Here is a 23,402-nt window from a genome sequence, read left to right as displayed (position 1 = left end):
TGTATGGCTAGCATGAGGCCCTTGTAGAAAACAAAACATCTGCTAAAACGCAACCTCTATTAAGGGTAAACCAGGGGTTAAATGACATACGATCTTTATCAACTTAATGTGACATCACAGTACCATATGGTTCAGATTGGTTCCTTATCCACATTGGTTCCTTATCTACATCGGATGAATGAATCAATAAACATCTCTTTCGCATGAAGGAACATGTGTTATGTAAGATTTACCGACTGGAAGTAAATTGTACGCTTATCCTAATTTTTCAAGATTTTTCACCTCTGTTGCAAAGAAACGGAGGAATTTTCCAGTGTTTACAAACTACTTCATGAAAATAACACATGATTCGCACTAATGTATCTAGTAAAACTGCAAATTCAAGATAATGATTGCATACTTTTCTTTTCTGACCCCAATGAAGCCAAAATACATGTTGGGGGTAATTCCAAGTTGATCGCAGCAGGAATTTTTTTAGCAGTTGGGCAAAACCATGTGCACTGCAGGGGGCGGCAGACATAAGCGTGCGCAGCACATTTTATTAGGGGGTGCACCGTCGGAGGGGTGTGTCTAGCACCGCCTTTTGGGTGTGTTTAGCACCATCTATTGACGGTCAACGCAATATAAAATATCCACCCTTGTACCAATCCTAATAAAGCAGATACATTGTCAGATGTTGTGGTGTGCACCAAACAAACACCCCTGCTCCTCCTCAGCCTGGTCTGGCTCCCCCTCACTTTTCTCTGCAAAGTGCAGCAGCTTACTTACAAGTCACTCACTCACTGACACTGACAGTCACAGACTAGTACTACTGCTGCTGCTGGAAAAACGTGTTACGTGTCAATGCTGCTGCCGACCGCCTGCCAGTATTGAATTTGTCTTCCTAAGAGGAACGCTAGCTGCATGCTGAGCCTCATCAGTGGCTGGCGTTGGCATAGCATAGGAGAGAGGTGGGCATGTGGCGGGTGTGACGGGTGGTCATGCGAGCAGCATGACGTAATCACATCTCGCTGTTTTTGTACATGGAGGTGGAGCCGAAAGTTTGAAAGCCGGTGGCAGTGGCACCCTTGATTAACCCAGGCGTCTGGTCAGTAATGCAGTCCTGTCAGGGTGCAGCGCAGAGGGGACAGTAATAAGCCTGCTCGGCGATCGCTGCATCAGGCATGTGAGATTGGGGTGCCAGACATTAGGGGGTGCCTGTGCGCACCAGGCACCCCCCCTGCGCACACCTAAGGGGGCAGATATAACGTGCAGAGAGAGTTAGATTTGGGTGGGTTATTTTGTTTCTGTGCATGGTAAATACTGGCTGCTTTATTTTTACACTGCAATTTAGATTGCAGATTGAACACACCACACCAAAATCTAACTCTCTCTGCACATGTTATATCTGCCTCCCCTGCAGTGCACATGGTTTTGCCCAACTGCTAACCAAATTCCTGCTGCGATCAACTTGGAATTACCCCCGTTAACCACATGATTGGCCCTGGCAGTCCCTCCAATTATTGATATCTAATGCCTAATACTAATCCTTATCTTTAACTACCTTTTTCATTCAAAGGTTATATGTCCATGTTGGAGCTACTCAATCTTCATACTTACCTTGTACTTGCTGTTTCATTATTTACTGCAAGTGCCATTATGTTCTGTGGCACTTGCCGGGTTTCTAATGCTGTTTGGAAAATGTAGAAAATGTGTAAAGCAATGTGTATTTTTTGTGTTTTGTCTTATTTTTTTGAATGTGCTTCGCCCCCCTCCCTCTAGATGCTAAACATCCCCCCATTCTGAGCCATACTTACCCAAAACTCCCTGCTCACTGGGACAGGAAAAGGGTGAATATTAAGCATTCTCTTATTTTGACCATCCACCCAGGGCAGGTGCTATGGTGTTCGTCGCCCACCTGCAAACAATAAATTTGCGCTCTCCCATACTTTACAAAGGGACAGCATGTGCTGGGAAAAGGGGTGTGGTCTCACAAGGAATGGGTGTGGCCACACAATAGAAACATAGAATTTGACGGTAGATAAACCACTTGGCCCATCTAGTCTGTCCCTTTTTTAGTACCCCCATTTCCATTTACGCCACACAGTAGCACAATTGTATTCACATTACACAACAAGTAGTAGTACCGCTTATTCACATAATGCCCATAGTAGCAGCGCCACTTATATGTAACACTCATAGTATTAGCACCCCTTATACATAATGCCCATAGTAGTAGCACCCCTTATATGTAATGCCCATAGTAGTAGCACCCCTTATATGTAGGGCCATAGTAGTAACGCCATTTACACATAATGCCCACAGTATTAGTGCCCCATATCCGTAATGCCCATAGTAGTAGTGCTGTTTTTACGTAATGCCCTTAGTAGCAGTGCCGCCTTTACATAATTGCCCATAGTAGTAGTGACGCTTTTACATAATTGCCCGTAGTAGTAGTGCCACTTTTACGTAATGTCCGTAGTAGTAGTGCCGCATATATGCAATGCACATAGTAGTAGCGCCGTTTTTACGTAATGCCCATAGTAGTAGTGCTGCTTTTACATAATGCCCACAGCAGTAGCGCCGCTTATACGTAATGCCCATAGTAGTAGTGCTGCTTAAATGTAATGCCCATAGCAGTAGTGCCATTTTTACGTAAAAATGCACATAGTAGTAATGCCGCTTTTACGTAATGCCCATAGTAGTAGTGCCGCTTATATGTAATGCCCATAGCAGTAGCGCCATTTTTACGTAATGCCCATAGTAGCAGTGCCACCTTTACGTAATGCCCATAATAGTAGTGGCGCTTATATGTAATGCCCATAGTAGTAACGCCGTTTTTACGTAATGCGCATAGTAGTAGTGCTGCTTTTACATAATGCCCATAGCAGTAGCGCCGCTTATACGTAATGCCCATAGTAGTAGTGCTGCTTAAATGTAATGCCCATAGTAGTAGTGCCGCTTATATGTAATGCCCATAGTAGTAGTGCTGCTTAAATGTAATGCCCATAGTAGCAGTGCCACTTAAATGTAATGCCCATAGTAGCAGTGCCGCTTAAATGTAATGCCCATAGTAGTAGTGTCGCTTAAATGTAATGCCCATAGTAGCAGTGCCACTTAAATGTAATGCCCATAGTAGCAGTGCCGCTTAAATGTAATGCCCATAGTAGCAGTGCCGCTTAAATGTAATGCCCATAGTAGTAGTGCTGCTTTTACATAGTAGTAGCAGTGCCGTTTATACGTAATGCCCATAGTAGTAGTGCTGCTTAAATTTAATGCCCATAGTAGTTGTGCTGCTTGTGCTCCGCCCCCTGACACCCACTAAGCCAAGCACCCTGGTTCGCATTTGTACTATAAAGCAGGGATGACCATCAATGGGTAAAACCATCAATGGATCCATTCCAGATGGTTTTACACCATCGATGACCCACTGATGGCCATCCCCCGGGTAGCATTTGCTGGTGGGCACTAGCTCGCCAGCACTGAAATCCTCTCCACCCCCCTCCTTTGTATGACAGGCGGAGTTTTGCAACGCGATCGCGTCATTCTTCAAATTCCACCAGCCGAGCAGAGGGCAAGGAGAAGGGAGAGGGAGCAGTGGCATGCCCCAGAAAATTCCGGGGTAGCCAGTCTGCACGGCGCAGCTGGGCCCGGAAATATTCCAGGCATACCACTCAAGTGGTTAAATGACTTTTTTGTTGCCCCAAGCTAAGAGGGACTTAATATTCTCTCGATTTAAATACTTTCAATGGGGGAACAAGGCGAGCCACCTCTTGGCAACCATGTCCAAAAAACAATCAGCTCGTCGTTTTGTGACCGCCCTTAGACATCAATATACTGGACAGTTACTCACGGATTCTCCCACTATTCTAAACCACTTTGAATCCAACTCTACCAATTTGTATTCAAGTCTTCCCTTTGACAAGAAAGCTCATGATTCACTATTACGAGAGATTAATCTACCCCCAATAACTCAATCCCAATCTGAATCCTTGAGTGGGGCCATAACACTCTTAGAAATTAATGAGGCCATTTCAAAGCTTCAGCTACACAAGCCCCCGGGGTGTTTATAATGAATTTTACTAAATTTTCCAGCCACATATTGCTCCTACCTTACTTGAATTGTTCAATGATATTATACAACATCATACTCCTCATCAACAGTTATATCAGGTATGGTTCCCAAAGACTGGCGTATAGCGGAAGTAGTGCCTATATTCAAAAAGGGAAGTAAAGCTGAACCAGGTAATTATAGACCAGTTAGTCTTACATCTATAGTGGGGAAAGTATTGGAAGGTATTCTAAGAGATAGTATTCAGAAGTTCCTTGAAACCAATAAGGTCATTAAAAGGAATCAACATGGGTTTATGAAGGACAGATCCTGTCAAACCAACTTACTTGGCTTTTATGAAACAGTAAGCGCAAACCTAGATCAGGGTAAAGACGTGGGTGTAATCTTTTTAGACTTTGCCAAAGCGTTCGATACTGTACCACACATGAGACTTATATACAAGCTACAAGAATCAGGGCTAGGAAGCACAATATGCACTTGGGTCAAAAACTGGTTAGATAATAGGAAGCAGCGCGTTGTGGTTAATGGATCTTTTTCAACTTGGACTGAAGTGCTAAGTGGTGTGCCGCAAGGCTCAGTATTAGGACCGCTATTGTTCAATATTTTCATTAACGACCTAACAGAAGGTCTAGAGAGCATGGTGTCAATTTTTGCAGATGATACCAAATTGTGTAAGGCTATAAATACAGAGGAGGATGCCGAGTCTCTTCAGAACGACTTAGTTAAATTAGAAGCATGGGCAGCCAAATGGAGAATGCGCTTCAACACAGACAAGTGTAAGGTAATGCACTGTGGTAACAAGAACAAAAATTACACCTACCTACTAAATGGGGTAAAATTAGGGGATTCTGTACTGGAAAAGGACTTAGGTGTCCTCATAGATAGCAAGCTAAGCAGTAGTACCCAAAGTAGGACTGCAGCAAAGAAGGCTAATAAGATATTAGCATGCATAAAACGGGGTATTGATGCTAGGGACGAGAGTATTATACTCCCGTTATATAAATCACTAGTGAGACCACACCTTGAATACTGTGTACAGTTCTGGGCACCGTACTACAAAAAGGATATCCTGGAGCTTGAAAAGGTACAGAGGAGGGCGACCAAACTAATTAAGGGCATGGAGACGATGGAATACAAGGAAAGGCTTGAAAGACTAGGCATGTTTACATTGGAAAAGCGGAGACTAAGAGGGGATATGATCAACATCTACAAATATATAAGGGGACAATACACAGAGCTTGCGCGGGACCTGTTTTTGGTTAGATCAACACAGAGGACTCGTGGACACTGGCTCAGGTTAGAGGAGAGGAGATTCCGCACAATACGGCGTAAAGGCTTTTTCACGGTAAGGACAATACGTGTTTGGAATTCCCTGCCCGAGGGAGTTGTAATGGCGGAATCTGTCAACACCTTTAAAAATGGGTTAGATAAATTCCTATTGGATAAGGATATCCAGGGGTATGGTGCATAGTCATGCATTATAGTTACTATAAATAGGGATAAAATGCAATGGCTGACAGCAGCATCAGTCAGAAATTTTAGTCAAATCATCTTGCATAGGACACCACAAATAGGTTGAACTCGATGGACAATTGTCTTTTTTCAACCTCAGATGCTATGTTACTATGTAACACTTTACAATGGCTCACACTATTCTGACTTCCAAACCTAATCAAGACCCCAATTGGTAGGTTCATACAGACCCATTACATTACAGAACACGGACATTAAATTATTCGCAAAAATTCTGTCTGATAGGCTTCAAGCCATTCTTCTTCATACTCTGACATGTCACCAACTTGGATTTGTCTGAAACAAACACTCCATTAAAGTAGTCCAAGCAGCAGTAGCTGCAATTATCATATCTTCTCAGTCGTCTCAAGCTCAAAATATTTTGTTGAGCCTCGACACCACGAAAGCATTTGACACGGTACTATAGCCACACCTATATTCGGTACTACAACGCAGAAACTTCCATCCAGAATTTATCAAAACCATTCAATACTTGTACACATCCCATACCACTTCTCTACTAGTTAATGGCCACTGCAGTAATCCCATTACTATGCACCATGGAACACATCAGGGTTGCCCTCTTTCCGCACTCCTATTTAATTTGGCTATTGATCCCCTTCTACGTCTTTTTACAAAATGACATTCAATTTCAAGGGATTAAGGCCCTCATTCCGAGATGATCGTATACGATCATTCACACCGACATGCGGGGGGACTCCCAGCACAGGGCTAGTCCGCCCCGCATGTCAGTGCCGTCCCCCCCCCCCCCCCACAGAAGTGCAAAGGCATCGCACAGCGGCGATGCCTTTGCACTTCAAGAGTAGCTCCCGACCAGCGCAGCTTTAGCGTGCTGGCCGGGAGCTACTCGTCGCTTCCCGGCCCGCAGCGGCTGCGTATGATGCCACGCAGCCGCTGCAGGCCACTCCCCGCACGGTCCGGCCACGCACACTATATGCTTATACCTAAAGATATTCAACAAATTAAATTTCATCTTTAGGAAATGTATCTGGCATTACCCTTTTAATATTTGGAGGTTGGGAGGTGTACTTAGTATTGGAAGTTTTGTCAATGACCAGACACAAAGGCCACTCGTGTTCCAGGAAGCCACCAATAAATTTCTTGTCCTAACGGCTTACCCAGTAGCATGTCTCCTAGCCCAACACTACACCAGCTCCATTATAGAATGCTTCTCCTCAGCAGATTGGCAGAATCCAGTTGGCAAGAACACCTTCCTAACCTGGAGATAGACAACCTGCTGCAGGTCCATTTTAAATCATGTAAGACACTCTCCTCTTCACTATATAAAGAGATGTGTTTGAATGTGCTTCATAGAACATACCTTTCCCCACATAGACAATTTCTGACATGCCGCTCAACTCCCATAACTGTTGGAAGTGTGGTGAACCACATGCAGACCTTTTACATTGTCTTTGGCTAGTCCCTTTGATTCGACGGTTTTGGATGCAAATACGTAACTACTCAACTGAACACCTAGTAAATTACTTGTCTTTAAACCCAGAGTGGGTGCTTTTCAGTGTCTTTCCAAGTGGTCATAACATATCTAATGGTAGCATAAAATTACTGCTTGCAATAAGCGCTGCGGCTCGTAAAGCCATCAAAGTGTGGATACATCCTGAATCAGTATCTTTATTCATATTTCAAACCAAACTCTTTTACCTTTTCCGAATGGAATGGGTGGGAGTGGAAATGGACAGAGATAAGAAAATGAAACAATTTTTTGTAGTATGGGAAGGCCACATTGCTACCTTATCTAATGTTATTAGATCACAAATTCACAGCTCACTATCCAGCACTGTGTGGTATATGTCCAGATTGATAGAGAGTGATCCCCCAATTGTCTTATAATTCTCGACTTTGTGTGTGTGTGTGTGGGGGGGATTGAGCACAAATGATTCTATTTTTCTTTTTCATTGTTTCAATTAATAACTAATGATGTATTTTGAGCCTATAATATCACATATCATGACTCATGTTCTTTGTGAAGTCTCATGGAACAAATGTTATACGTTATCTATGAGCTGTTTAGTTTCTACGGTTAATACTTAGCCACTTGCCTGGCATGGTCGCATCAGATGTGACCATACCAGCAAGTGCTTTATCTGACCTGGTTGCACAGGATGCGACCTGTCAGATAGTGTTAGCAGCTGCAGGGAAGGAAAACTTCCCTCCGCTGCTGCTCTCAGAGGGAGTGGCGGCCTGGAAGGTCCGTCTGCCTCCCCGCACCCTCCCCTCAGTGTTGCCGTGCAGCCGATCACTGCTGATCGGTCAGCGCGGCAGGACCCCCCACCCAGCAGCTGCAGACAATGGCAGGCACTGGGAAAGCATAAACCAACTCCCCCAAGCCAACCCCAGCCCCGTCCTGTGTACCTGGCAGCTGTCTAGGGTGTAAAAAGTAACGTTGTGATGTTAGAGATCTTCCCATCCGATGTTCCGATGTTTGAGAAAAATTATTTTTGTGGAAATACAGTTTTTTTTTAAACTAAATTCATTTTGGATAAGGATAAATTCATGTTCTTCACCTAATTCACGCATAAAAAAACCCAACAATTTTTTAGCTGTTTTTGGGGAAAAAGATCATCAGTTAAGACCTCAGTGGTTTCCAAACTTTTTTGAATCACGGCGCCCTAGAGTATCAGAATTTTTTTCACGGCACCCCTAGGCCAAAAATTTCTTATTGAGAAATTTAGAAAGAAATATTCAATTAAGTAGATTGTGTTTATATGTCATCCTTAGGCTCAATTATGTGGTGAGGGACAAGATTTGCTACTGTTTGTCCCCATATTTTATGACTGACAATAACAAAAAATTCTTGGGATGATGGCATTGTGTAATAACTTCTGTTTTATTGTTCAAACATAAGGTGAAACTTGTCTTTTCTTTGTACAATGATAATGTTATGTGCATTGCTTCAATAAAAATAAAATTTAAAAAAACCTCCTTCTCCAATTTCCAAAGTCTCAAATAGCCCACATATAATTATACACCACATGAATACACCTGTTGAATAAATCCCATGTCCTTGTGTGTACTGCTGATGAGAAGGAAGGACCTCTGTGCTTGGCAGCCTGTCTTACCTCTTTCAGCATCTCCTCTCCCTGCCCTGCTGCTTCCTCACTCCGGATATACCTGTTGCCCACATATCCTCTTCGAGCATCTCCATCAGCTAAGAGACAAATGCTGTGAACACTTGTATGAAACTTTCAGGATTGATAAACAATGGTGAATACAGAGAGAACAGTAAGACCCACAGAGCAAATCAGATCTTGTTAAAGTGAGAACTACTGGAAGTCACTCCCCTGAGCGGATCCACCAATGAGAGACTAGGAAGGGGGATAAATATAACCATAAGCCCAGTAGCTCAGTACACCTTGATAAAGGTTCCAGGCAGCCAAAACGCGTTAGTGAAGTACAGGAGGAGGACAGAATTCCCAGACCAGGACACTCATGATGGATTTCCGTTCCCGGGAGGTTACCTGATTGCTGACCATAAACTTGTGCAAAATACACCACTGCATCTGGTACGCTGCACAACTTCTAGATTTTAATTTGTTTTCTTGAATAAACGGTTGTTACGTTCACTGTACTCGGTACTCAGGGTGGGCAAGCCCCGAGCACAGGAACGTAATGCTGCAATGGAAACGGAGCCCAGCAGCAACCCCTACACAGCCCTGACTCCGTTGTCTCGCCTACGTGGTCAGTCTACGCCTGCGAGACTATGTATGCTTGGGCCCACGGCAGCCCCGTTTGAAGGGCGGATTAGGTCTGCCCAACTCCAGTGCCCCCCGGTCTTAGTTGGAGACAAGGCGTAAACTGAGACGGGGCGATAACAAGGGGAACCTCTAACTAAAGATGGAAATAACCAGTAAGGGGTGCTACAGAACTCAAAGGAAATATGCGCGGCACAGCCGCCAGAACTACAACAAAGGCAATGCTGTCCACACGCCGACACAATACTGTTGTGTACTGGCGACAACAGCACACGCAGAACCCACGCAAAATATAACAAGAAGCTACGGCCAAGGCCGTAAGATGCGGCAAGTCCGCTACTCACGAAACCGGTGTGAATACAGGTAGACGGACAAGAAACCCCAAAGCTGAAGACACAGGTTCACAGAACTGGAGGGCAGGTAGAATTCCGACAACAGACCAAAGGACGCCAAGACACAGGATAACTGGATCAGGAACAGACAATACCACAGGACTATGGACAGGAACACGCCAAGGCAGGAAGCAGCTCAGCAGAAGCTATCACCGGCGTCTGTGTCAGGCACTGAGGGAGAATATAACAGGGAGCCCTCCAATAGCTGCAGAGAACCTAAATTACTGATGTCATGCAGCTGCCCTGCTTCACGACCCAGAGCTGACAGGTGGATTACAAATTACATGGCAACGGGGAACGCTGTCCGCCTCTGGCGTCCCCGTTGCCAAGGACCCGGCGGCTCACTGCGCACAGCGTCCTCCGTTGCCAGGCGCTGTGCGGGGAGGAGGTGGTGCGGCGGACATGACGCGTCGGCCCCGTTGCCAAGCAACGGCCGGGCGCCGGCGAGACCTGCCGCGGCTAACAACGGTGTTACAATATGTTGACATTTTCTGTCTCCCTCTGCATATTTGGGTGAATAAAGTATCACAATATGAGAGGGATGAAAGATAACGAGAACATACACCACTGCTGGATTTATTCAAGAGACGTATTCATGTGGAATATATGGTCTATTTAAGACTTTGGAAATCGGAGGAGTTTTTTTATTGACTCATTCATACTATGTGGCTAAGGAACCAATCTGGACCATATTGTACCATATCACGATAAGTTGATAAAGACCATATGTCATTTACCCTTAATAGAGATTGCGCTTTACCCAATTTTTTCTTTTCTACCTATTCATTGGGGTGTTTTCAAGCGAGCACCAGGTACAGAGCTGCACCTCATTTGGAGTGCATAGCTTATAGTGTTGTTTAAGTCTGTGACACTACCTCGCAAGTTACAGGACTTAAAGGATCTTCTGCTAATGTCTTGGTGCCAGTTACCACAGGAGACCTTCAGAATTCTTGTGGACAAAGCCAGATTAAGGTGGGTGGGTCGACTGGGGGTGAGTAACCCAGGCCCCCCTCTCTTAGGGAGCCTCCCAGGATGGAGCTGCTCGCTGACCCTGCACTGGTACTGCAGCCTATGCAGGAATGATTCTGGTCGTGTCCAGCCTACAGCACCGAGCTGAACACAGCGGTGGTTAGGACTCGGAGGAAGCTCTACCAGGCATTCTTCAAAGAAGGGAATCCAATGAAACAATCAGACTCTACTCTCCCAGGCATGCCTTGCTTTCACTCACTAAGTGTATGGGGTGTTGCCCTAAAGTTAAGCATTTTGCATTAATAGCTAGCAATGTATGTGTGTGTATGTATATATATATATATATATATATATATATATATATATATATATAGTGGTGACAGGTCTTGTGTCTCACCACAATTGCCCACATTCTGGTGGGACCAGCTCCCTCTAAGGGAGAAGAAAACAAGTCCTGCACATGCTGCAACTGGAGAAAAAGAGGTCTAGGGCTTCCAGTTTACCCAAAGACAGCAGGAAGTCAGGTGCAGGAGAGGGGTTTAAAACTCCCAAACACCCACAGTGCATTGTGCTGATGCCTATTAGGGGCCAGTGAGCAGGGATCAGTTTGCAGTGCCAAGGACTATGGATATTGGCTATGCCAGAGAGCATGGCATGTGTGTGGCTGCAAGAGGATTGATGATGGAGCATAAAAAGTGATAGGACTTTTTATGTTTGTGTTTTTATTTTTTCTGATTGCCACCAGTACAGACGCTGTATTGTAACCGGAATACATGCCTGTGAGTCCTTATTTCAAGTACCTGTGTTACACACACACACACGTATGAAATGTAATAAAAACAAAAAGAGCTGGTGTGGACTACAACAAGGAGCTTAGCCGTCCCTTACTAGTGGATTTTCCTGGGCACTGCACCACGGAGTAAATTTTATGGACTAATAACTGTTCATATACATGTGTAAACATATGCATATACTTATATATTATTTGGTGATATATACTGGCTTAGTGCCAAATTTATTATTTTTATATATATACATAGATAGATATATATATATATATATATATATATATATCACTATCTATCCAGGGACTGCCCCGGCACTCCTCCAAATAAACTGGCTGTGGTGCCCTTCCTTGTGGACATGCCAGTCCACCAACATGTACCAAACGAAATCAGGTGGCACTCACAGACTTGTAGCTCAGTGGAAACAAACTTCACCCCGTGAAGATTTTTAATGAAAACAACAGGTAACGTTTCGGGGACGTGTCCCCTTCCTCAGACTCAGTCTGAGAAAGGGGACACGTCCCCGAAACGTTACCTGTTGTTTTCATTAAAAATCTTCACGGGGTGAAGTTTGTTTCCACTGAGCTACAAGTCTGTGAGTGCCACCTGATTTTGTTTGGTATATATATATATATATATATATATATATATATATAGAGAGAGAGAGAGAGAGAAAGAGAAGAGAAACAGCTGGATCAGCACTCGGTAACTAGATTATAATGGACCTGTGTGCCCTTGTAAATGATTGTAGAGAACAAGGTAATCTCCAAGCCATGGAGAAAAACACACGCCACTGCAGGGTTTGTAGATGCCAAAAGGTTTACCTCAACATTTCAGGACCCTTAGTCCCGTCGTCAGGAACAGCATACACGTATGACTAAGGGTTCCGAAACGTTGAAGTAAACCTTTTGGCATCTAAAAAAACCCAGTTGAACTAAACCTTTTGGCTGGGAGATTGCCGTGTTCTATATATATATATATATACATATATATATATAAATCATCCAGGCAGCCGGCACTCCCCTTGCTTACATGACATCTGCTCCGGTGCCCTCCCTAGGAAGGAGTTCCAATTGTAGATAGGAGAATAGGCGGCACTCAGGAGACTGTTCAAACGACTTTCTTTATTGAAGAGACATCCTACAATTGTTTCGGGCGTCAGCCCGTCGTCAGGGATGTACAACACAGTACTAACAAACATTATATACCCTCACAGAGACTTCCCACATATACAATTAAGTTGACTCACCTCACCTGCGCTCCTGCCCTCCGATCAGAACGCCACGCTGACCGCTGCTCTCACACACTGTGCAGCGGCTTCCGTGTAGCGGGCGACGTCATCGGAAGGCGCCCGCAGGGAGGGACAAGTCTACGTACTGAGGTTACCAAGGCAACATCAAAAACAAAAACAACTTCATGCACGTGAGGCATCTCATCTACGATCTAAGAGAAACATAGATATTATGATGCAACCCAAGTGCATGGGCAGGTATTGACAATACAGATAAAAGATAAAAATACAAAAAATACAAAAAACGAAAAACGAACCATGGGACACTATAGACAAACTGAGACCCAACATGTTATAAAATACATATAGGCATCGTTATATATCCAGAACCATCCCAAAAATAATTTCATTGAAAAGGAAACCAGTTATAGTATAATATGAATATTTCTAATATTTTCAATAAAAGCGGACAGCATACCCCAAGTGCCAACAATTAATTAGCCATTAATTATGACGTCCTAATAACGCCCAGCTAGAACTACAAAAAACTATGTAGTCCATGCTGTTCATTCAACCCTTTCGGGGACAATGTATCCAACCTAAAAATCCACTGACTTTCTAGCTGAAGAAGTCTTTTACCTCTATCACCACCACGGATAGATGGTGGCACATGATCTATTATCTTGCTTCTAATGCTAGCGATATTATGCGACCGTTGGGCACAATGACGAGCCATAGGTTGATCACTAGAACCTGACTCAAGAGCGGCTCTAATTGCAGATCTGTGATTTGCCATTCTTTCTTTAAATTGACATTCTGTCTTGCCCACATAGTGAAGACCACATGGGCAAGACAGAACATACACCACATACCGGGAAGTGCATGTGAGCGGAAAATTAATAGAATATTTTTTACCTGATCTAGGGTGGCAAATAGAATCTCCCATCAGCATAGAGCGACAGGTAACACATCCTATGCACCTGAAACATCCAGGTTTATGTGACAGGAAATGTGGAACAGATTTTACTTTCATTAATTCCGTCACATCAATCTTAACTAAGAGATCTTTCAAATTTTTTCCCTTGGAATATGCTGGCATAATGCGAGTATTATAAAGACTCGAAAGGTCCTTATCAGTGTTTACAATTGTTAGGCGCCGGGGTCCGCTCGTCGGTGCGGCCCGGCGCCTAGCAACCAGGGACGCCGTACGCGAACAGCCGCCGGCTCCCTGGCAATGCTGGACGCCGGGCGCGCTGAGCCGCACGGACCCTAGCAACGGGGACGCCACTGGCGGACCGTGTTCCCCGTTGCTAGGCTTTAAGGGTTAATGTTTTCTCCTGCTCTCTGGCCGGGCAGCAAGGCAGCTGCACGGCATTTATTCTAATCAGCCTTTTGGCAGCTGATTGGAGGACTCCTTGTTAAATACACTCCCAGGGCTTCTCACAGACGCCGGTAATAGCTTCCTGCATGCTGTCTTTGTTTGCTGAGAGTCTGTTCCAGTCTTGCTGTATCCGGTCATACCAGTATTGGAAGCTCTGAACTCGGAAGTTTGTCATCTAATTCCTGGAGTCCTGACTAATCACCTTATAACATCCAGTGGTGTTCGTGAGTCACGGCCTTGCCGTGTGTTGTGGCTTGTCCGCTTTATTATTTATTATTTATGTTTTGGTGCATTTTGCGGAGGGTTCCGCTTCCACAGGTCCACTCTGGTATCCTGCGGTGCCGGGTAGGAGTATTGGACAAGTGGATTTTGGTTGTCCTTTTCCCTGGCGGGTTTCCGCACATACTTTAGGTTTTGTCAGTTAGCTTGTAGCCCCTGGCCTGGTTGTTTAGTCAGAGGGCCCCTTGTTATCACCCTGTCTCGGATTTCCCTTTGTCTCCCATTAAGACCTGAGGGGGCATCGGAGTTGGGCAGACTTAATCCGCCCTTCAAACGCGGCTGCCATGGGCTCAAGCAACCATAGTCTCGCAGGGGATTTCTGACAGCACGGGCGAGACAACGGAGTTAGGGCGCCAGGGGCTATTTTCTATTCCCGCTCCCATAACCAGCATTCCCTTCCAGTACTCTGACCATTGCCATGAGATCTCCTCCGGTCAGGAGTACTGGAATCATAACATTATTACCGGCCATACCAAAACCTAAAATTAAACTGGGTTTAATTTTTTCCTTATTCAGTTTTGTAAGAGTTATCGGCCTCATGAATCCCACAGGTTTAGGGCCAAATCCTGGTAAGCTCCTAGTCAGCCAGATTCAAGAACTTACTCAGATGTTTCAGGATCTTTCCCTTCGGGTGAAGTCGCAGGAAGATCTTTTACGAACTTCCCCAAGGGTAGTCCCTGAACCAAAAATGCACTTGCCTGACCGTTTTTCTGGTGATAGGAAGGAGTTTTTTAATTTTAAAGAATCCTGTAAACTTTATTTTCGTTTAAGACCGATCTCCTCAGGTACTGAATCTCAGCGGGTCGGAATTATTATTTCTTTGCTCCAGCGAGATCCTCAGACCTGGGCATTCGGTTTAAAAGTAGAGGATCCGGCGTTGTCATCAGTAGACGCCTTTTTTGGGTCTTTAGGGCTTTTGTATGATGACCCTGATAGAGAGGCATCCGCTGAGAGTCAGTTACGCACTCTCAGACAGGGTAGAAATCCTGCAGAAGTTTTTTGTACAGAGTTTCGCCGTTGGTCGAACGACTGTGGCTGGAATGACCCAGCCCTGCGCAGTCAGTTTCGCCTCGGCTTATCAGAGTCTATAAAAGACAGTCTCCTTCAGTATCCCGCTCCTGAGACTCTCGATAAACTCATGGAGCTTTCTATTAAGATTGATCGTCGTCTCAGAGAGCGGAGGGCTGAAAAAGGAGCACCTGTCAGGTCTACTCCATGTGTATTTTCCATTCCTGAGGACGTAGAGAAGCCCATGCAGATGGGTCTCTCCCGGCTGTCTCCAGAAGAAAGAGCCAGAAGGCAAAACTCTGGTCTTTGTTTGTACTGTGGGGGTAAGGGACATTTTGCCCGTAATTGTCCGATCAAGTCAGGAAAACGCCTCGACCAAGTGAATTGTGAGGGGGTTCACTTTGGTCTGCAGCTTATCTCCTCGAAGAACTCCCTTTTAGTCCCAGCTAAAGTTTCCTTTGGCAGCCTCTGTTCCTCGGTGTCGGCTTTTGTTGACAGTGGAGCTGCAGGGAACTTTATGGACTTAACGTGGGCCAAGGCCTTAGGTATTCCTCAGTTAGCCTTGGGTAGGTGTATCACCATGCATGGTTTAGATGGGAGTCCCTTGTCCAATGGGGTTATTTCCCTCTGTACACCCCCTGTACTACTTACGGTAGGAGCTCTTCATTCCGAAAAGATCGAGTTTTTCCTTACCCATTGCCCAGCAGTTCCTGTGGTTCTGGGTCACCCTTGTTTGGCCTTTCATAATCCCACCATTGATTGGCAGTCGGGGGAGATTTCACAATGGGGTACCATCTGTAATAAGGAATGTATTACGTTTCCCGTCAGAATAGCTGCTGCCATTCCCGAACTCATTCCCGTGGAATACCAGGACTTTGTTGATGTGTTTTCCAAGGGCAATGCAGACATTCTGCCTCCCCATCGGCCTTATGATTGTGCTATTGAGCTAATTCCTGGTGCCACACTGCCAAAGGGAAGGTTATATGCATTATCCGGGCCAGAAACTGCGGCCATGAATGAGTATGTCAAGGAGAGCCTAGGGAAAGGATTTATCAGGCCATCTAAATCCCCTTTAAGTGCAGGCTTCTTCTTTGTGGAGAAAAAAGACAGATCACTCAGACCTTGCATTGACTTTAGAGCCCTGAATAAGATCTCAGTTAAAAATACTTACCCTCTGCCGCTGATTTCTGTCCTCTTTGATCACTTTCATTAATTCCGTCACATCAATCTTAACTAAGAGATCTTTCAAATTTTTTCCCTTGGAATATGCTGGCATAATGCGAGTATTATAAAGACTCGAAAGGTCCTTATCAGTGTTTACAATTGTTAGGCGCCGGGGTCCGCTCGTCGGTGCGGCCCGGCGCCTAGCAACCAGGGACGCCGTACGCGAACAGCCGCCGGCTCCCTGGCAATGCTGGACGCCGGGCGCGCTGAGCCGCACGGACCCTAGCAACGGGGACGCCACTGGCGGACCGTGTTCCCCGTTGCTAGGCTTTAAGGGTTAATGTTTTCTCCTGCTCTCTGGCTGGGCAGCAAGGCAGCTGCACGGCATTTATTCTAATCAGCCTTTTGGCAGCTGATTGGAGGACTCCTTGTTAAATACACTCCCAGGGCTTCTCACAGACGCCGGTAATAGCTTCCTGCATGCTGTCTTTGTTTGCTGAGAGTCTGTTCCAGTCTTGCTGTATCCGGTCATACCAGTATTGGAAGCTCTGAACTCGGAAGTTTGTCATCTAATTCCTGGAGTCCTGACTAATCACCTTATAACATCCAGTGGTGTTCGTGAGTCACGGCCTTGCCGTGTGTTGTGGCTTGTCCGCTTTATTATTTATTATTTATGTTTTGGTGCATTTTGCGGAGGGTTCCGCTTCCACAGGTCCACTCTGGTATCCGGCGGTGCCGGGTAGGAGTATTGGACAAGTGGATTTTGGTTGTCCTTTTCCCTGGCGGGTTTCCGCACATACTTTATCACCATGCATGGTTTAGATGGGAGTCCCAGCAGTTCCTGTGGTTCTGGGTCACCCTTGTTTGGCCTTTCATAATCCCACCATTGATTGGCAGTCGGGGGAGATTTCACAATGGGGTACCATCTGTAATAAGGAATGTATTACGTTTCCCGTCAGAATAGCTGCTGCCATTCCCGAACTCATTCCCGTGGAATACCAGGACTTTGTTGATGTGTTTTCCAAGGGCAATGCAGACATTCTGCCTCCCCATCGGCCTTATGATTGTGCTATTGAGCTAATTCCTGGTGCCACATTGCCAAAGGGAAGGTTATATGCATTATCCGGGCCAGAAACTGCGGCCATGAATGAGTATGTTAAGGAGAGCCTAGGGAAAGGATTTATCAGGCCATCTAAATCCCCTTTAAGTGCAGGCTTCTTCTTTGTGGAGAAAAAAGACGGATCACTCAGACCTTGCATTGACTTTAGAGCCCTGAATAAGATCTCAGTTAAAAATACTTACCCTCTGCCGCTGATTTCTGTCCTCTTTGATCAGCTGCGTTCGGCTGTGATTTTTTCTAAAATTGACCTGAGGGGAGCGTATAACCTCATCCGAATCAAGTCGGGAGATGAGTGGAAGACGGCTTTCAGTACTCAGTCGGGTCACTACGAGTATCTGGTGATGCCGTTCGGCTTGTCTAACGCTCCGGCAGTATTCCAGGATCTCATTAACGATGTGCTCCGTGATTTTCTAGGAAGATTCGTGGTCGTTTACTTAGACGACATCCTGATCTATTCTGAATCAATTGAACAACATGTTACCCAGGTGCGTCAGGTTCTTCAAAAATTACGTGAAAATCATCTATATGCCAAGCTGGAGAAGTGCGAGTTTCATGTCACAAAGGTATCCTTTTTAGGGTACATTATTTCCCCTCGGGGATTCAGCATGGAACCTAAGAAGCTCCAAGCCATCCTTAGCTGGGCGCAACCCACCAACTTAAAAGCAATTCAGCGCTTTTTAGGGTTTGCGAATTATTATAGAAGATTTATTCATTCTTTTTCCGACCTGGTTGCTCCCATTGTTGCACTGACTAAGAAGGGAGCGGATCCTACCAACTGGTCACATGAAGCCGAGTTATCCTTTCAGGCCTTGAAACAAGCTTTTGTCTCAGCTCCAGTCCTCAGACATCCCAACCCAGAATTGCCCTTCATTGTTGAGGTTGATGCCTCGGAGGTTGGAGTGGGGGCTATCCTATCTCAGAAGGATCCGGACACTCTGGAACTACATCCTTGTGCCTTTATGTCCAGGAAATTCTCATCCGCTGAATCCAACTACGATGTTGGTAACCGGGAGTTACTGGCTATTAAATGGGCTTTCGAGGAGTGGAGACATTGGCTTGAGGGAGCAACACATACCATTTCAGTATTGACTGACCATAAGAATCTGCAATACATCGAATCAGCTAAGCGGCTGAATGCCCGGCAGGCTCGTTGGGCTTTGTTCTTTACTCGTTTCAAATTTATTATAACTTTCAGGCCAGGTTCCAAGAATACCAAGGCAGATGCTCTGTCACGCAGTTTTCTTCCGGTTCATGATAACAGTCCTGTTACTCCCATACTTCCATCTTCAGTCATTTGGGCAGGCCTCACACAAGATTTATTTACCCAGTTAAAACAGCTTCAACACCAAGCTCCTGGAAATACTCCTGCTGGTCGTCTTTATGTCCCTGAGTTCTTGAGAGCAACTGTTTTGACTGAGTTCCATGATAACAAAGTTTCCGGGCATCCGGGGATCTCTAAGACATTGGAGTTAGTCTCCCGCTCAGTATGGTGGCCTGGTCTTTCTAAAGACGTTAAGGAGTTTGTTTCTTCATGTCAGGTTTGTGCACAGCATAAGGTTCCCCGTTCCTTGCCTATCGGGCAACTTATGCCCTTGAATGTCCCTCTCAGGCCATGGTCTCATATTTCCATGGATTTTGTGGTGGACCTTCCCCTTTCAGCTGGGTGCAGAGTCATTTGGGTGGTAGTAGACCGTTTTAGCAAGATGGCTCATTTCATTGCCCTTCCCCGACTGCCATCTGCCCAAGGATTGGCAGTGTTGTTTCTCCGCCATGTTTTCAGACTTCATGGGTTGCCCACTGATATTGTTTCTGATCGGGGTCCACAATTCATTGCACAATTCTGGAAGTGTTTCTGTGCTTCATTAAAGATGAGATTATCATTAACATATGGTTATCACCCACAGTCCAACGGGCAAACCGAGCGAGTTAACCAATCATTGAAACAGTATTTGCGTTTGTATTCAGCTAAACTCCAGAATGATTGGTCCGAGTTTCTTCCATTGGCGGAGTTTGCTTACAATAATTCTTGTCATTCCTCCACCAACGTGTCTCCATTCTTTTCAGTTTTTGGTTTTCACCCCAGAGCTAATTCTTTTTTTCAACATTCCTCAGTTTCCTCGCTAACCTTAACCTCCCATCTCAGAGCCATTTGGAAAAAAGTGCACCTTGCTCTCAGAAAAGCGGCCTTTCGAGAGAAATTTTTTTCTGACCGGCTCCGACGTCCTTGCAGTTTTAAGGTGGGAGATAGGGTATGGTTGTCGACTCGTAACATTAGACTTCAACAATCTTCAGCTAGGTTGGGACCCAAATTTATTGGACCATTTCATATCATTAAAAAAGTTAACCCAGTTGCTTTCCGGTTACGTTTACCAAAATCTCTTCGGATTGGTAATACGTTTCATTGCTCCCTGTTGAAGCCATACATTTCTTCCAATAAATTACCTCGGAAGATCTCTCAGGGAAGATCTCCAGTGGATGTACAGGGGCAACAGGAGTTCCTGGTGGAGAAGGTTCTCGATTCCAAGTTGTCCAGGGGCCGGCTCTATTTTCTGGTTCACTGGAGAGGTTATGGTCCAGAGGAAAGGTCCTGGGTCCTGGATAAGGATCTTCATGCCCCAAGGCTCAAGAGGGCATTTTTTCGGGAGTTTCCTTGGAAGCCTGGCTTTAGGGGTTCCTTGACCCCTCCTCAAGGGGGGGTACTGTTAGGCGCCGGGGTCCGCTCGTCGGTGCGGCCCGGCGCCTAGCAACCAGGGACGCCGTACGCGAACAGCCCCTGGCTCCCTGGCAACGCTGGACGCCGGGCGCGCTGAGCCGCACGGACCCTAGCAACGGGGACGCCACTGGCGGACCGTGTTCCCCGTTGCTAGGCTTTAAGGGTTAATGTTTTCTCCTGCTCTCTGGCCGGGCAGCAAGGCAGCTGCACGGCATTTATTCTAATCAGCCTTTTGGCAGCTGATTGGAGGACTCCTTGTTAAATACACTCCCAGGGCTTCTCACAGACGCCGGTAATAGCTTCCTGCATGCTGTCTTTGTTTGCTGAGAGTCTGTTCCAGTCTTGCTGTATCCGGTCATACCAGTATTGGAAGCTCTGAACTCGGAAGTTTGTCATCTAATTCCTGGAGTCCTGACTAATCACCTTATAACATCCAGTGGTGTTCGTGAGTCACGGCCTTGCCGTGTGTTGCGGCTTGTCCGCTTTATTATTTATTATTTATGTTTTGGTGCATTTTGCGGAGGGTTCCGCTTCCACAGGTCCACTCTGGTATCCGGCGGTGCCGGGTAGGAGTATTGGACAAGTGGATTTTGGTTGTCCTTTTCCCTGGCGGGTTTCCACACATACTTTAGGTTTTGTCAGTTAGCTTGTAGCCCCTGGCCTGGTTGTTTAGTCAGAGGGCCCCTTGTTATCACCCTGTCTCGGATTTCCCTTTGTCTCCCATTAAGACCTGAGGGGGCATCGGAGTTGGGCAGACTTAATCCGCCCTTCAAACGCGGCTGCCATGGGCTCAAGCAACCATAGTCTCGCAGGGGATTTCTTACAGCACGGGCGAGACAACGGAGTTAGGGCGCCAGGGGCTATTTTCTATTCCCGCTCCCATAACCAGCATTCCCTTCCAGTACTCTGACCATTGCCATGAGATCTCCTCCGGTCAGGAGTACTGGAATCATAACAACAATAGGCCAGATTTTCCTGATTTCCTTGTTGGTTTTAAGACTAGCTTCTGTATATCTATTGACCCAAGGTATCATTTGCTGGTCAACATCTATGGAAGCTTTACCTTTAAGAGAAACCTCCCTAGGGATTTGTATAACCCTCTGTTTAGTAGCCAATAGTAGTTCATTATCATAACCCCTCTGTTTAAACTTAGACACGATACCATCCAGAGCATGGTCAATTTTAGAGGGATCACTTGTGATCCGCCGTGCTCTAAGCATCTGCGAATATGGCAGACCATATTTCAATGAAGGAGGGTGGAAACTATCGGCTTTAAGGACAGTATTACGATCCGTCTCCTTGACATATAGGGATGTACAGATTTGGCCATCACTACATGCAATGTTGACGTCTAGAAAGTTAACATTAGTTGTGCTCAAATCATAAGTAAATTTCACAACACTAGAAGATGTATTATGCCTGTCCAAAAGATCACGTAAACATTCCTGAGAACCACCCCACACAATCAACAAGTCATCTATGTACCTGACGTACATGATGACCTGATGACTGAAGGGATTGTCCAAAAGAAGAGGTTTTTCAATCCAGCACATAAACGCATTGGCGTACGATGGGGCCACATTGGACCCCATCGCACAGCCAAGGCGCTGCAAATAGAAATCACCGTTGAAAAAAAAGTAGTTTCTGGTCAACACTCAAGATAATAATTCCAAAAACAATTCTATAGGTGGACCAACATAATGGGGATTGTTCTCAATTAATGCTGCTACCGCTGATATCCCCAAATCGTGGGGAATACAGGTATATAGCCCAACAACATCTGCACTGCAAAATATTGTACCAGGTGGAAGTGAATCTAAAGCATTTAACCGTGTCAATAAGTCATTAGTATCTTTAAGATACGAAACAGTATGCTGGATGCATGGATTTAATAATGCATCCAAATAAACTGAAATTGTTTGAAATAAAGAACCCCTGGCAGAAATGATTGGTCTGCCAGGGGGTGTCTGACTATTCTTGTGGAGCTTAGGCAAGGTATAAAATAGGGGCACTACAGGATGTGCTGTTTTTAATGCAATAAACAATTCATTGGATATCCAAGACTTGCATGCACTTGGGTTGCATCATAATATCTATGTTTCTCTTAGATCGTAGATGAGATGCCTCACGTGCATGAAGTTGTTTTTGTTTTTGATGTTGCCTTGTCATCAGGTCATCATGTACGTCAGGTACATAGATGACTTGTTGATTGTGTGGGGTGGTTCTCAGGAATGTTTACGTGATCTTTTGGACAGGCATAATACATCTTCTAGTGTTGTGAAATTTACTTATGATTTGAGCACAACTAATGTTAACTTTCTAGACGTCAACATTGCATGTAGTGATGGCCAAATCTGTACATCCCTATATGTCAAGGAGACGGATCGTAATACTGTCCTTAAAGCCGATAGTTTCCACCCTCCTTCATTGAAATATGGTCTGCCATATTCGCAGATGCTTAGAGCACGGCGGATCACAAGTGATCCCTCTAAAATTGACCATGCTCTGGATGGTATGGTGTCTAAGTTTAAACAGAGGGGTTATGATAATGAACTACTATTGGCTACTAAACAGAGGGTTATACAAATCCCTAGGGAGGTTTCTCTTAAAGGTAAAGCTTCCATAGATGTTGACCAGCAAAGGATACCTTGGGTCAATAGATATACAGAAGCTAGTCTTAAAACCAACAAGGAAATCAGGAAAATCTGGCCTATTGTAAACACTGATAAGGACCTTTCGAGTCTTTATAATACTCGCATTATGCCAGCATATTCCAAGGGAAAAAATTTGAAAGATCTCTAAGTTAAGATTGATGTGACGGAATTAATGAAAGTAAAATCTGTTCCACATTTCCTGTCACGTAAACCTGGATGTTTCAGGTGCATAGGATGTGTTACCTGTCGCTCTATGCTGGTGGGAGATTCTATTTGCCACCCTAGATCAGGTAAAAAATATTCTATTAATTTTCCGCTCACATGCACTTCCCGGTATGTGGTGTATGTTCTGTCTTGCCCATGTGGTCTTCACTATGTGGGCAAGACAGAATGTCAATTTAAAGAAAGAATG

The sequence above is a fragment of the Pseudophryne corroboree genome, chromosome 3 (assembly GCF_028390025.1).
Source record: "Pseudophryne corroboree isolate aPseCor3 chromosome 3, aPseCor3.hap2, whole genome shotgun sequence".
Lineage (NCBI taxonomy): Eukaryota > Metazoa > Chordata > Amphibia > Anura > Myobatrachidae > Pseudophryne > Pseudophryne corroboree.
The sequence above is the reverse complement of the archived record's forward strand: the minus strand, read 5'-3'. Positions refer to the sequence as shown.